Source organism: Choloepus didactylus, chromosome 17, assembly GCF_015220235.1.
Source record: "Choloepus didactylus isolate mChoDid1 chromosome 17, mChoDid1.pri, whole genome shotgun sequence".
NCBI lineage: Eukaryota > Metazoa > Chordata > Mammalia > Pilosa > Megalonychidae > Choloepus > Choloepus didactylus.
The window spans coordinates 28,346,863-28,359,559 of NC_051323.1; the positions used below are offsets into that span (position 1 = coordinate 28,346,863).

At 38.9% G+C, this 12,697-nt stretch overlaps 1 protein-coding gene across 5 annotated transcripts in view; it reads left to right on the plus strand.

The window, feature by feature from the left end:
* LOC119512040 (WD repeat containing planar cell polarity effector) overlaps window positions 1-12,697 on the plus strand; it is a 521,497-nt gene that overhangs the window by 99,765 nt on the left and 409,035 nt on the right. The window lies entirely within an intron of this gene.

Sequence of the window (12,697 nt, forward strand, 5' to 3'; positions counted from 1 at the left end):
GGGTCCCAAAGATGGCAAGTGGTGAGCCATGGGTTAAAGGGCAGCAGGAGGTCCCAGTATACCTGCAGCTGCCGGACAGACACTTTACAGCGATGTGTGTCTAGGAGACCCGCCAGAGCGCGAACTTGGGGTGCTTGGCATGCAGATAGACGATTACCCATAGCGGAGTGAGAAAAGAGAAAAAAGGGGGGTTGATTATTGAGTAAAGAAAATGAGGTAAACTGTGGCAGCGAGGCCGAAGGAGATGGTGAGAATGGAAGGCAGGAGCCTCTAGTAGCGAGAGCAGTTTGGGGGGGGGGGGCGGTTGCAAAGAGGCACACCGCGCGAAACAAAGAAACAAAGACACAAAGGACCACAGCAAAGTAATGGAGGGGAAGAGGGAAAGCTACTGGAGGAAGAGTGTTAGGAGGAATGGGGGGACATAGGAAGAGAAGACGAAAGGTAGTCGGGGGTAAGAGTTAGGTTAATGCGGGAAAGGAAGAGCGGCCCGGGCGCGGAGCGGCGTGGGAGAGGCGGCCCCAGACGTGGAGTGGCGAGGGAGGGGCGGCTCCGCGGGGCGGCGAGGGAGAGGCGGCCCTTACTTTGCAGGCGAGGAGAAGGGGAGCTGGAGAGGCGTCCGGGCGAGCGGGTGGTTTTACTGGACCGCTGCGTAGAGAGGACTTTTAATTCCAGGTGCCCCACGTTGGGCGCCAGTTGCGGTCGCAGTTGATTCGTCTGGGGGAGGGTGGCGGCCGGTTGCTAAATCCTAGGCTCCCAGGATTGCTCCGAGGGTACCGGCGGCGGGGGCTCTTTCCCGGAGGCGAGGGCGAGGCGGGGGACTTGGCCAGGTCCCCGGCGGGAGGCGTGCAAGTATGGAGGGCGGCGAGAAAGGAACAGGCGGGACACGTTTTTTCTTTTTGGGTGATGAAAACCAAGAGAGTTTTTTAGGGGAGAGTACAAGCTTATATCGGGCATTTAGAGGGCGGGGTAGCTGTAAGGGTTAAAGGCTTGGATTGGTTCTGAGAGGGCGCGGAGGTTGATTGAAAAGGGGGCGGGAGTTGCTCCGGTAACGGGGAGTGGGTGGGCAAGGTAAAGGGGGCGGTTTTCTCCGGCAAGCCCTCCCCAATGGTTTTTACTTTGGGGTGAGGAAATGGGGCCTGCATTCGGCTCCACTTTCTCAGGCCCGGGGGGCCGTGGAGGGCGCAACCACCCGTGCCCCACTACCTTTCCTAGGGGCTGATCAGTTCCCCTGGCCCAGGCCCGCCAAGTCAGAACTCGATAACAGTGTCCCGCATGCCCCCATAAGATTGCATTAAAGAACATGGCGTTTTGGGGGAATAATACATCCAAACTGGCACAGGGTGCTTGAGAAAATAATCAAGGATGAGACAGGGACTTGGGTTCAAGTCATTAGGCGGCCTTGAATACTGCTTAACTTGTCCTTCTTACCTAAGAGTATTTTTATTTTTCAGTCAGAGGTTGCACTTTCTCTTGCGGTGTAATAAATCCCCTTGATCTTTGATATACTGGAGTCCTCTCTTTTGAAGGACTGAGATCTATTGAAGATATCTTTCCTATGCTAAAATCTTAAGATTTAGGTGGTAGTGTTTGTGCAATAATCTGTATAAATCTTTAAGGCAGAGAGCTTGTCTTTCATTTCCTAGCACTGTGCTCAAATGAGTGGTTGGAATATATCAGGTGTACAAGAAATCTTGAATGAATGAATGAATGAATTGAATGAATGAATTCACTTGGAAGTAGAGGGAAGTAGTTTAGAGTAGAGGAAAGCTTTTCTTTGTTTTCTTTTTCTTTTTAAGGTGAGTGACACAAACATAGTTAAGTGTATGTAGATGAATGTATAAATAAGTGAAAGCTAAGCTTATTTTTCTTCTGGAATTAGAAAAACTTTTGTATTGTATATAAGAAATAATGAATTTTAAGGTCTTGGTTTTTGGAATCTTAGGCTAAAAACTGATATTTTAGAGAAATGTAGAACAATTTGAAAGATATTTATCAAGTAGAATTTAGTGCACCGTGATTGGATGTGAGGAGCAAGGGGAAAGGAGGAGTAAATAACAATAGGTAGTTTTCTGCCTTGAGCAATGGAGTGAGTGGTAGTAACATTCTCTAAAACTGGAACCAGAGGAAGGTGGGCAGATTTGCTTGGTGAAGATGATATTTTTTTGTTCCTTGGTAAGTAACATTATATGCAAGAATTCTCATTTCATGATTTGAGGTAGAAGAGGGGGAGGCACATATGTTCCTATGGGTATGTTCTTGAGATTTAATTTTGTAGATGGAAATTAAAGCTGTGGAAGAAGATGAAATCACCCAGAGAGTGTGAATAAAGTGAGAAAAAAAGAGGACTTAGCACAGAATTCTAAGGAATAGAACTAAGCATCAGCAGAAAAAGTGGGCCCTAAGGAAGAGTGGCCACAGGGATAGGAAGTGAACTAAAAGTTTTGGGGAGCCAAGGGGAAGGGAATATTTCCAGAAAGAGGGGATAACTGTATCAGATGATAGGAGAGTTAACAGTGTCAGATGATAGGAAAGACCTCAAGTAAGGTAAGACCTATGAAGAGTGCATTTGCTATAGGAGCATTGGTGACCTTAGAGAGAACTGTTTCCTTGGGGAGTATAGATAGAAACCAGAGGGTCAGAGGTTGAAGTGTGAGTAGGAAATGAGGCTGTGGAGAAAGAACTCTTTCAAGAGTTGGTTTTAAAACAGGAGAGTGGTGGTAATTGAGAGTAGAGGGAAGGGTTTTTTTGTTGTTGTTTTGTTTTTCTTTTTAACATAGGAGATACTTAAACATAATTGATGCTGATGGGAATGTGTGATAAAGAGAGAAGGAGCCTACACAAGAGGATATTGGAGAAGTTAGTGTAATTATGACAGAAGATAGGGAGGGAAAGAAAGCATTTGTTGATGAGTTTGAAGATGTTTAAGACAGAATGGGGATTCAGATGGTGCTACAGAAAGATCTGGCATGGAAGGGAGCAGAGGAAGATTGCTGCAGGAAAGGGCCAGAACTGAAAGGGCCTTGTGTTTCTCACTTTTTTCTTCTTTTTGCATGTCCTTTGTGAAGCGTGGGATTTCTTTCCTTCTGCCTGAAGTACATTCATAAAATTGTCTTTACTGAATGCTTGCTGGTACCAGACTCTTAGCTTTTGTTTTTCAGAAAATGTCTCCGTTTTGCCCTAATTTTTGAAAGATATTATTACTGGATATACATTTCTAGAATAAAAGTTATTTTCTTTCAGCACACGGTTTCACTTGTGGCTTTTGAAATCAGCTGTCACTGACTGTTGCTTCCTTGAAGCCAATCTGTTCTTTTTTTTCTGACTGCTTTTAAGATCTTCTCATTGTCTTCGACCTTTTGCAGTTTCACTGTGATGTTTTCAGACATGGATTTTTTTTCTTTTAAATACAGCTTTGGATTTGTTGAGTTTCTTCATAATGTTAATAATCAGTTTCATCAGTGCATGAGAAGTTTTAGTCTGTATTTCCTCAAATTCTGCTCTATCCCTTCTCTCCTCTTTTTCTTGAACAATGATCGTACATAGAATAGACCTTCTCACTCTGTGCTTTAAGTTTCTTCAACTAATTCTTTAAAAAAGCCCCAGAACTAAGTCTTTCATATTTTCCAGTTCTTTATTTTAATCTGCTGTTAATTCTGTCCATCGAGTTGTTAATTTCAATGGTTATATTTTTCATTTCTAAAAGTTTATTTACTTCTCTTTAAAATCTTTTTTTTTTTTTTAAAAAAAAAACACACTCATTTTCTGTTCTCTGCAATATTGTCAACCTTGGTGTTTATTTGGATATAATAAGCATAGTTTTTATAATCTGTGCCTGGTAATTCTACCATATTAAGTCTTTGAGTTTGTTTTTGCTTTCTATTGCTTCTACTGATTCTTGCTTGTAGTGCCTTCTTCCATTGTGTTATTTTTTTTTTTTTGAGAAATTAATTGTAGTAATTCATCGGAATCTTGAATGAAGGAATTGTGTTTGCTTCTGCTATGCATTGAGGTCACTTACCAGTGTGGGACCATTCTGGGATAAATTCATGACTTTAGTGTTTTGGCTACGCAGATCAAGAGAATTTGGGCTAAAACTCTATATGATGGCTGGCTTCAGGCCACAATTTCTCAGGAAGAGGATCCTCTGATCCACCTTTAGTGCTAAGGCAGCTTTCTTTGGAATCCTCTTGGGGTAGGAAAAGTTGGATGGTTTTACTTCTGCTTTGCTATTACATTGAGATTCTAGCATTTAAGAGTTCAAGTTTTATGGTAGGGATGGATTGTCTGTTAGATTCCCTACCTTGAGCAGGCCTGGGCTCTGTTTTCTTTTCTCTTGAATTGAAAAGCTGCATTATTGTTTTGCTCTGAACTCATGTTCAAGATTCTGAATTATCTGTTACCACATAATGTATGCATAAAAGTCTCTCTCAGCACTCTCCACTAAATTTTATTCTTTCAGAGGAGTAGGAACAATGTCTCCCTTATCTTTCCTTTTTTGCTGATTAGAGTCGCTAATTACAGACTGAGACTCTCACAAGCTTCCTCTCTTATTTTTCTGCTTCAGTGAACGTACAGTATCTTACAACCTTTCAGTAGTCTTGGTACCTTGGAGTGCTGGGCAAGGCTTAGGATCCTGAGAGTCATAGCTTTCAGTTCTCATGACAAGTAATCGAAAACTGTCAGAAGTATCTAGAGGAGCTGGAGGAGAAAGCCTTTGCAGCCTTTGTCCTATATTTTTGCCAAAGTGGTGTCATATGTTTGCATACTGTCAGCTTCTAGGGAATGTACTCTGTCCCATAAACATTTGAATGTTTCTTGGTGGGTCTGGACTCTACTTGACATCATGACACCAAGGACATCACTTGGATAATACCTTATGTCCAATTTTAGACAAATAACCAAATTATATAAATCATACCTATTAACCAGGGCAAAAGTGAAAATGAAATGTCCAAAGACAAAAGAAAGAGTAGATGATCTCAGGGTGGCCTTGTAATACAAGAAAATGCATGACAATAGGGGCTTAATGCAGGAGAACAAAGGGAAATAAACACTATTGAAAGAAGAGTTGGTTACATACATCTGCTGTTTAAGTGGGAAGCCTGGACTAGTTTTCATTTGGATTGAAACCCGGCCATTTCCTTCTCTCCCTCCCTCTTCCTCCCTCTCCCTCCCTCTTCCTCCCTCTTCCTTCCTTTCCCCCCCTCCCCTGCCCTTCCCCCTCCCCCTCTTCCTCTCTGCACACACACATACTGGCTCACACACTTTAACGCTTAGGACTACTATTCTAAGCCAAATTATATTTGGCTCTCTCATGGCTTTCAACACTGGAGGTTGGCAAGTTGGAAAATTGGTATACTTACCAGCCGGGGTGTCTATGATCCACAACCATGGTACCCTGCTGCTAGATGGGGAATAGGATTGGCTCTCCCAGTATAAATAATGGATCCTAAGATCTTTGAAAGGGCCTTAGAGTACCTTTCTGTTCTACCGTGGTTTCCCTTTCTCTCCTTCCAGCTTACCTTATAAATGCTTGGTTTAACTATGTAAAGGCAATGTTGGTTAGAGTAATTCATGTGAACAGTTTATCATTTATGACTGATTACCATGTACAACAGCAATAATGGCTTATAATCCTCATATATATTATTAAATGTCAGGTTAATATTGCAAGTTTAATATAATTATGGGGTTTTGTGGATGGATGCACATTTAAAGAAGTTATTGCTCAACACTGTAACATGAACATTAATTTTTAAATCGAATAATTATTTATTAAAGAAATGATAGTATTATGTCTTTCCTTATACTTAACTAAATAGTGTTTACCATGTGATCCTGGGTGGTGAACAGCAACAAGAGCCTATTCTGTTGCTCTCAAAGGAGTAGAGAGAAGGGGAGAAATTATGTCATTGCTTTTGCCGATGAAGAGGCCACCCACCATTCTCATTTCTCTGTTAATTTTGACATTGAAACACATTCTAGATTTTAAAAAGTGATTTCTTTAAAGATAGTATGTAATCAGTTTGAACACATACGAGCTTTGTATTTTCAGAGCTGAGAGCCTACATCAGGCACACAGAATGTTTAAGTAGATGTATTTTTAATACATCTCAAACTATTAAGCTTTTAGAAATCAAACAAAGATAACAGGTTAAAGTTTGGATGGTTGGTGTAGTGTGGTGCTGTTATGGTGGTGATGGCGGTGGTTTTTGTTTTGTTTTAAACACTGAGAAAGCTTTACTAAACTTGTAGAATTATTGCCTAATAAACACTAGGTGGTGCAATTGTTCAAGGACCATTTAATGAAGTATGCAATTTTAGGGGGAAGGCTAGAGGATGAAATTAAGGTTTGAGGAAACTTTTTGGGACTAAGAATTCTCTCAAAAGATTAAAATAAAATGGATAAATTGTGTCCTTCTAGTATTTGTGGGATTCATGTGGGTTCTTCTAGTAATTGTGGGATTCACACGGACCCTAGCCTGTGATTTAGATCAAAACAAAGGTCTCAAGGTATTTGTATGTTGTTTGTGTTGTATTTTAAGCTCAACTAACTACATACACACACACATACACACAAAATCTGGTTCAGTCTGGTTTTCTATAAATATTTAAATATTGAATTACTTGATGAATATAATTAAACAGGCTTACCCTCTATTTTTTCAAATCATTCTAAAATGCCCTAGGATTTGAGCAATTATCATCTTATTAACTGCTGCTGATCAGTTAAAACTTGAGAATTATCTTTTCTCTTGGCATATTTTGTCTTCTTTTATCCATTTTAAAAAAGTAAACCTTGCATTCCTATGTAAGTTCAAGTTATTAAATTATTAAATTGAAGAGTCAGTTTCTGAAATGAAAAATCATTGTTGTTGGCTTACTTGTATATTAAAATAAGGAAAGAGAAGAAAAAATATTTCTATACGGATAATTATTTAAAGCCTTAAGTCTTAATTCTGAACTTTTCCTTTTAAGGTCTTTTCCAATTTGAGATACAGTTCTTTTTGGAAATTAAAAACTCATTTATGTCTCTTGTAATCTGGTAAATAATATTGTTTCAGTTATATTCATATGTAAATATCTATTGATAGGTTGAGGACATAAAATTAGACAATCGTACTACTTTAAGAGATTGAGAGGTAATCACAGAAAAATTAAGATCAATTTAAGTACTTCAGTAGGCTATCATAACTGACAGAATTACACAAACTATATCTGTATTTTTTTATTTAATAAAGTTTTATTTTTCAAAATGTACCATTGGTTGGGCCTGTTCATGCATCTTCAGCAGCAGCTGGGGCATCTCTACCCGTGGTGTTTCTGGCATAAATAACTTGAGCTCCTGTTTTGAAACCAACTTGATCAGTTCTTTACTTAGCAGCTCGTGAAGGGCTGCCCTGGCCAGGAAACACAGGATCTTCAATCTTTCTCAGAGATAAAAGCTGGGGTTATAAACTTGTAGTTGGGAACTTCTTACAGAGTTTGTTATATGTGGCTCTGTCAAACAAGAGTAGGCTATTGAGCTTGTCCTGAACTTTGCCTTTGGACCATTTCTTATTTTTGGCCTTCTCCCCAGATATGTTCATGGACTGACTTTCCTATATCTTTCTTCTTCTTGTCCTTGGGCAGCATTGTTGAAGCTTGGAGAGCAGTGGCTACCGGTGCAGCCTTGCTAAGATGTCTGACAGAAAGCTATATGTGTGATTTTAGAATGCATTATCTTTCTAATGGTGAATCAGATATACTTTGTCACACAAAACTGATTTTATGCTTCTCTAATGTAGTGAAACAACATAGGACTTTGAATTATTTTCTTTTAAAGCTTATTTTCCATGTGAAAACAACTATGCAAAAATCATAGCAGTTTTAGAAATTTAGATTTATGTTCCATGAATTTTTTTCTCTCCAGAGTTATACATCTCTTCAAGACTACTGCCTTTATTTATTTATTTTTTTTTTTTGTCTTATTTCTTCACTTTTATAACATTGATTATCTCTGCATGGCTTTGCTATTATGATGCATTGTCCATACTGGGAGCCCTTCCCCAGTTGAGCTTGCATTTTTTTTTTTTTTTTTTTTTTTTAATCATCATTTTATTGAGATATATTCACATACCACGCAGTCATACAAAACAAATTGTACTTTCGATTGTTTACAGTACCATTACATAGTTGTACATTCATCACCTAAATCAATCCCTGACACCTTCATTAGCACACCCACAAAAATAACAAGAATAATAATTAGAGTGAAAAAGAGCAATTGAAGTAAAAAAGAACACTGGGGACCTTTGTATGTTTGTTTGCTTCCCCTACTTTTCTACACATCCATCCATAAACTAGACAAAGTGGAGTTTGGTCCTTATGGCATTCCCAATCCCACTGTCACCCCTCATAAGCTACATTTTTATACAACTGTCTTCGAGATTCATGGGTTCTGGGTTGTAGTTTAATAGTTTCAGGTATCCACCACCAGCTACCCCAATTCTTTAGAACCTAAAAAAGGTTGTCTAAAGTGTGCGTAAGAGTGCCCACCAGAGTGATCTCTCGGCTCGTTTTGGAATCTCTCTGCCACTGAAGCTTATTTCATTTCCTTTCACATCCCCCTTTTGGTCAAGAAGATGTTCTCCATCCCACGATGCCGGGTCTACATTCCTCCCCGGGAGTCATATTCCACGTTGCCAGGGAGATTCACTTCCCTGGGTGTCTGATCCCACGTAGGGGGGAGGGCAGTGATTTCACCTTTCAAGTTGGCTTAGCCAGAGAGAGAGGGCCACATCTGAGCAACAAAGAGGCATTCAGGAGGAGACTCTTAGGCACAAATACAGGGAGGCCTAGCCTCTCCTTTGCAGCAACCGTCTTCCCAAGGGTAAAACTTATGGTAGAGGGCTCAACCCATCAAACCACCAGTCCCCTATGTCTGTGGTCATGTTAGCAACCATGAAGGTGGGGTAGGCAAATACCCCTGCATTCTCCACAGGCTCCTCAAGGGGGCACTACATCTTTTTTTTTTTTTTTTTTCCTTGTTTGTCTTTTTTCTTTTTTTCTTTTTTTTTAACTTTCCCTTCTTTTTTAAATCAACTGTATGAAAAAAAAAGTTAAAAAGAAAACAAACATACAATAAAAGAACATTTCAAAGAGACCATAACAAGGGAGTAAGAAAAAGACAACTAACCTAAGATAACTGCTTAACTTCCAACATGTTCCTACTTTACCCCAAGAAAGTTACATAATATAGCAACATTTCAGTGAACTTGTTCCTACTACATCCATCAGAAATTAACAGACCATAGTCATTTCTGGGCATCCCCAGAACGTTAAATAGCTTATCTGTTCTTCTTGGATTATTGTTCCCCCTTCCTTAATTGCTCTCTACTGCTAGTTCCCCTACATTCTACATTATAAACCATTTGTTTTACATTTTTCAAAGTTCACATTAGTGGTAGCATATAATATTTCTCTTTTTGTGCCTGGCTTATTTCGCTCAGCATTATGTCTTCAGGGTTCATCCATGTTGTCATATGTTTCACCAGATCGTTCCTTCTTACTGCCGCGTAGTATTCCATCGTGTGTATATACCACATTTTATTTATCCACTCATCTGTTGAAGGACATTTGGGTTGTTTCCATCTCTTGGCAATTGTGAATAATGCTGCTATGAACATTGGCGTGCAGATATCTGTTCGTGTCACTGCTTTCCGATCTTCCGGGTATATACCGAGAAGTGCAATCGCTGGATCGAATGGTAGCTCTATATCTAGTTTTCTAAGGAACTGCCAGACTGACTTCCAGAGTGGCTGAACCATTATACAGTCCCACCAACAATGAATAAGAGTTCCAATTTCTCCACATCCCCTCCAGCATTTGTAGTTTCCTGTTTGTTTAATGGCAGCCATTCTAACCGGTGTTAGATGGTATCTCATTGTGGTCTTAATTTGCATCTCTCTAATAGCTAGTGAAGCTGAACATTTTTTCATGTGTTTCTTGGCCATTTGTATTTCCTCTTCAGAGAATTGTCTTTTCATATCTTTTGCCCATTTTATAATTGGGCTGTCTGTACTATTGTCATTGAGTTGTAGGATTTCTTTGTATATGCAAGATATCAGTCTTTTGTCAGATACATGGTTTCCAAAAATTTTTTCCCATTGAGTTGGCTGCCTCTTTACCTTTTTGAGAAATTCCTTTGAGGTGCAGAAACTTCTAAGCTTGAGGAGTTCCCATTTATCTATTTTCTCTTTTGTTGCTTGTGCTTTGGGTGTAAAGTCTAGGAAGTGGCCTCCTAATACAAGGTCTTGAAGATGTTTTCCTACATTATCTTCTAGGAGTTTTATGGTACTTTCTTTTATATTGAGATCTTTGGTCCATTTTGAGTTAATTTTTGTGTAGGGGGTGAGGTAGGGGTCCTCTTTCATTCTTTTGGATATGGATATCCAACTCTCCCAGCCCCATTTGTTGAAAAGACCATTATGGCTCAGTTCGGTGACTTTGGGGGCCTTATCAAAAATCAGTCGGCCATAGATCTGAGGGTCTATCTCTGAATTCTCAATTCGATTCCATTGATCTATATGTCTATCTTTGTGCCAGTACCATGCTGTTTTGGCAACTGTGGCTTTATAATAGGCTTCAAAGTCAGGGAGTGTAAGTCCTCCTACTTCGTTTTTCTTTTTTAGAGTGTCTTTAGCAATTCGAGGCATCTTCCCTTTCCAAATAAATTTGATAACTAGCTTTTCCAAGTCTGCAAAGTAGGTTGTTGGAATTTTGATTGGGATTGCATTGAATCTGTAGATGATTTTGGGTAGAATTGACATCTTAATGACATTTAGCCTTCCTATCCATGAACATGGAATATTTTTCCATCTTTTAAGGTCCCCTTCTATTTCTTTTAGTAGAGTTATGTAGTTTTCTTTGTATAGGTCTTTTACATCTTTGGTTAAGTTTATTCCTAGGTACTTGATTTTTTTAGTTGCTATTGAAAATGGTATCTTTTTCTTGAGTGTCTCTTCAGTTTGTTCATTTCTAGCATATAGAAACATTACTGACTTATGTGCATTAATCTTGTATCCTGCTACTTTGCTAAATTTGTTTATTAGCTCTAGTAGGTGTATCGTCGATTTCTCAGGGTTTTCTAGATATAAGATCATATCATCTGCAAACAATGACAGTTTTACTTCTTCTTTTCCAATTTGGATGCCTTTTATTTCTTTGTCTTGCCGGATTGCCCTGGCTAGCACTTCCAGCACAATGTTGAATAACAGTGGTGACAGCGGGCATCCTTGTCTTGTTCCTGATCTTAGAGGGAAGGCTTTCAGTCTCTCACCATTGAGTACTATGCTGGCTGTGGGTTTTTCATATATGCTCTTTATCATGTTGAGGAAGTTTCCTTCAATTCCTACCTTTTGAAGTGTTTTTATCAAAAAGGGATGTTGGATTTTGTCAAATGCTTTTTCAGCGTCTATTGAGATGATCAATTGATTTTTCCCTTTCGAGTTTTTAATGTGTTGTAATACATTGATTGTTTTTCTTATGTTGAACCATCCTTGCATGCCTGGAATGAACCCCACTTGGTCATGGTGTATGATTTTTTTAATGTGTCTTTGGATTCGATTTGCAAGTATTTTGTTGAGGATTTTTGCATCTATATTCATTAGGGAGATTGGCCGGTAGTTTTCCTTTTTTGTAGCATCTTTGCCTGGTTTTGGTATTAGATTGATGTTAGCTTCATAAAATGAGTTAGGTAGTGTTCCATTTTTTTCAATGTTTTGAAAGAGTTTGAGTAAGATTGGTGTCAGTTCTTTCTGGAAAGTTTGGTAGAATTCCCCTGTGAAGCCATCTGGCCCTGGGCATTTATTTGTGGGAAGATTTTTGATGACTGATTGGATCTCTTTGCTTGTGATGGGTTGGTTGAGGTCTTCTATTTCTTCTCTGGTCAGTCTAGGTTGTTCATATGTTTCCAGGAAATTGTCCATTTCTTCTACATTATCCAGTTTGTTGCCATACAGTTGTTCATAATATCCTCTTATAATTTTTTTAATTTCTTCAGGATCTGCAGTTATGTTACCTTTTTCATTCATTATTTTGTTTATATGGGTCTTCTCTCTTTTTGATTTTGTCAGTCTAGCTAGGGGCTTGTCAATCTTGTTGATCTTCTCAAAGAACCAACTTTTGGCGATATTTATCCTTTCTATTGTTTTTTTGTTCTCTATGTCATTTATTTCTGCTTTAATCCTTGTTATTTCTTTTCTTGTACTTGGTTTAGGATTGGTTTGCTGTTCATTTTCTAGCTTCTTCAGTTGATCCATTAGTTCTTTGATTTTGGCTCTTTCTTCCTTTTTAATATATGCGTTTAGTGCTATAAATTTCCCCCTTAGCACTGCTTTTGCTGCATCCCATAGGTTTTGGTATGTTGTGTTCTCATTTTCATTCGTCTCTATATATTTAGCAATTTCTCTTGCTATTTCTTCTTTAACCCACTGATTGTTTAGGAGTGTGTTGTTTAACCTCCAGGTATTTGTGAATTTTCTAAGTCTCTGATGGTTATTGACTTCTAATTGTATTCCATTGTGGTCAGAGAATGTGCTTTGAATAATTTCAATCTTTTTAAATTTATTGAGGCTTGTTTTATGTCCCAGCATATGATCTATTCTGGAGAAAGTTCCGTGAGCACTAGAAAAGTATGTGTATCCTGGTGATTTGG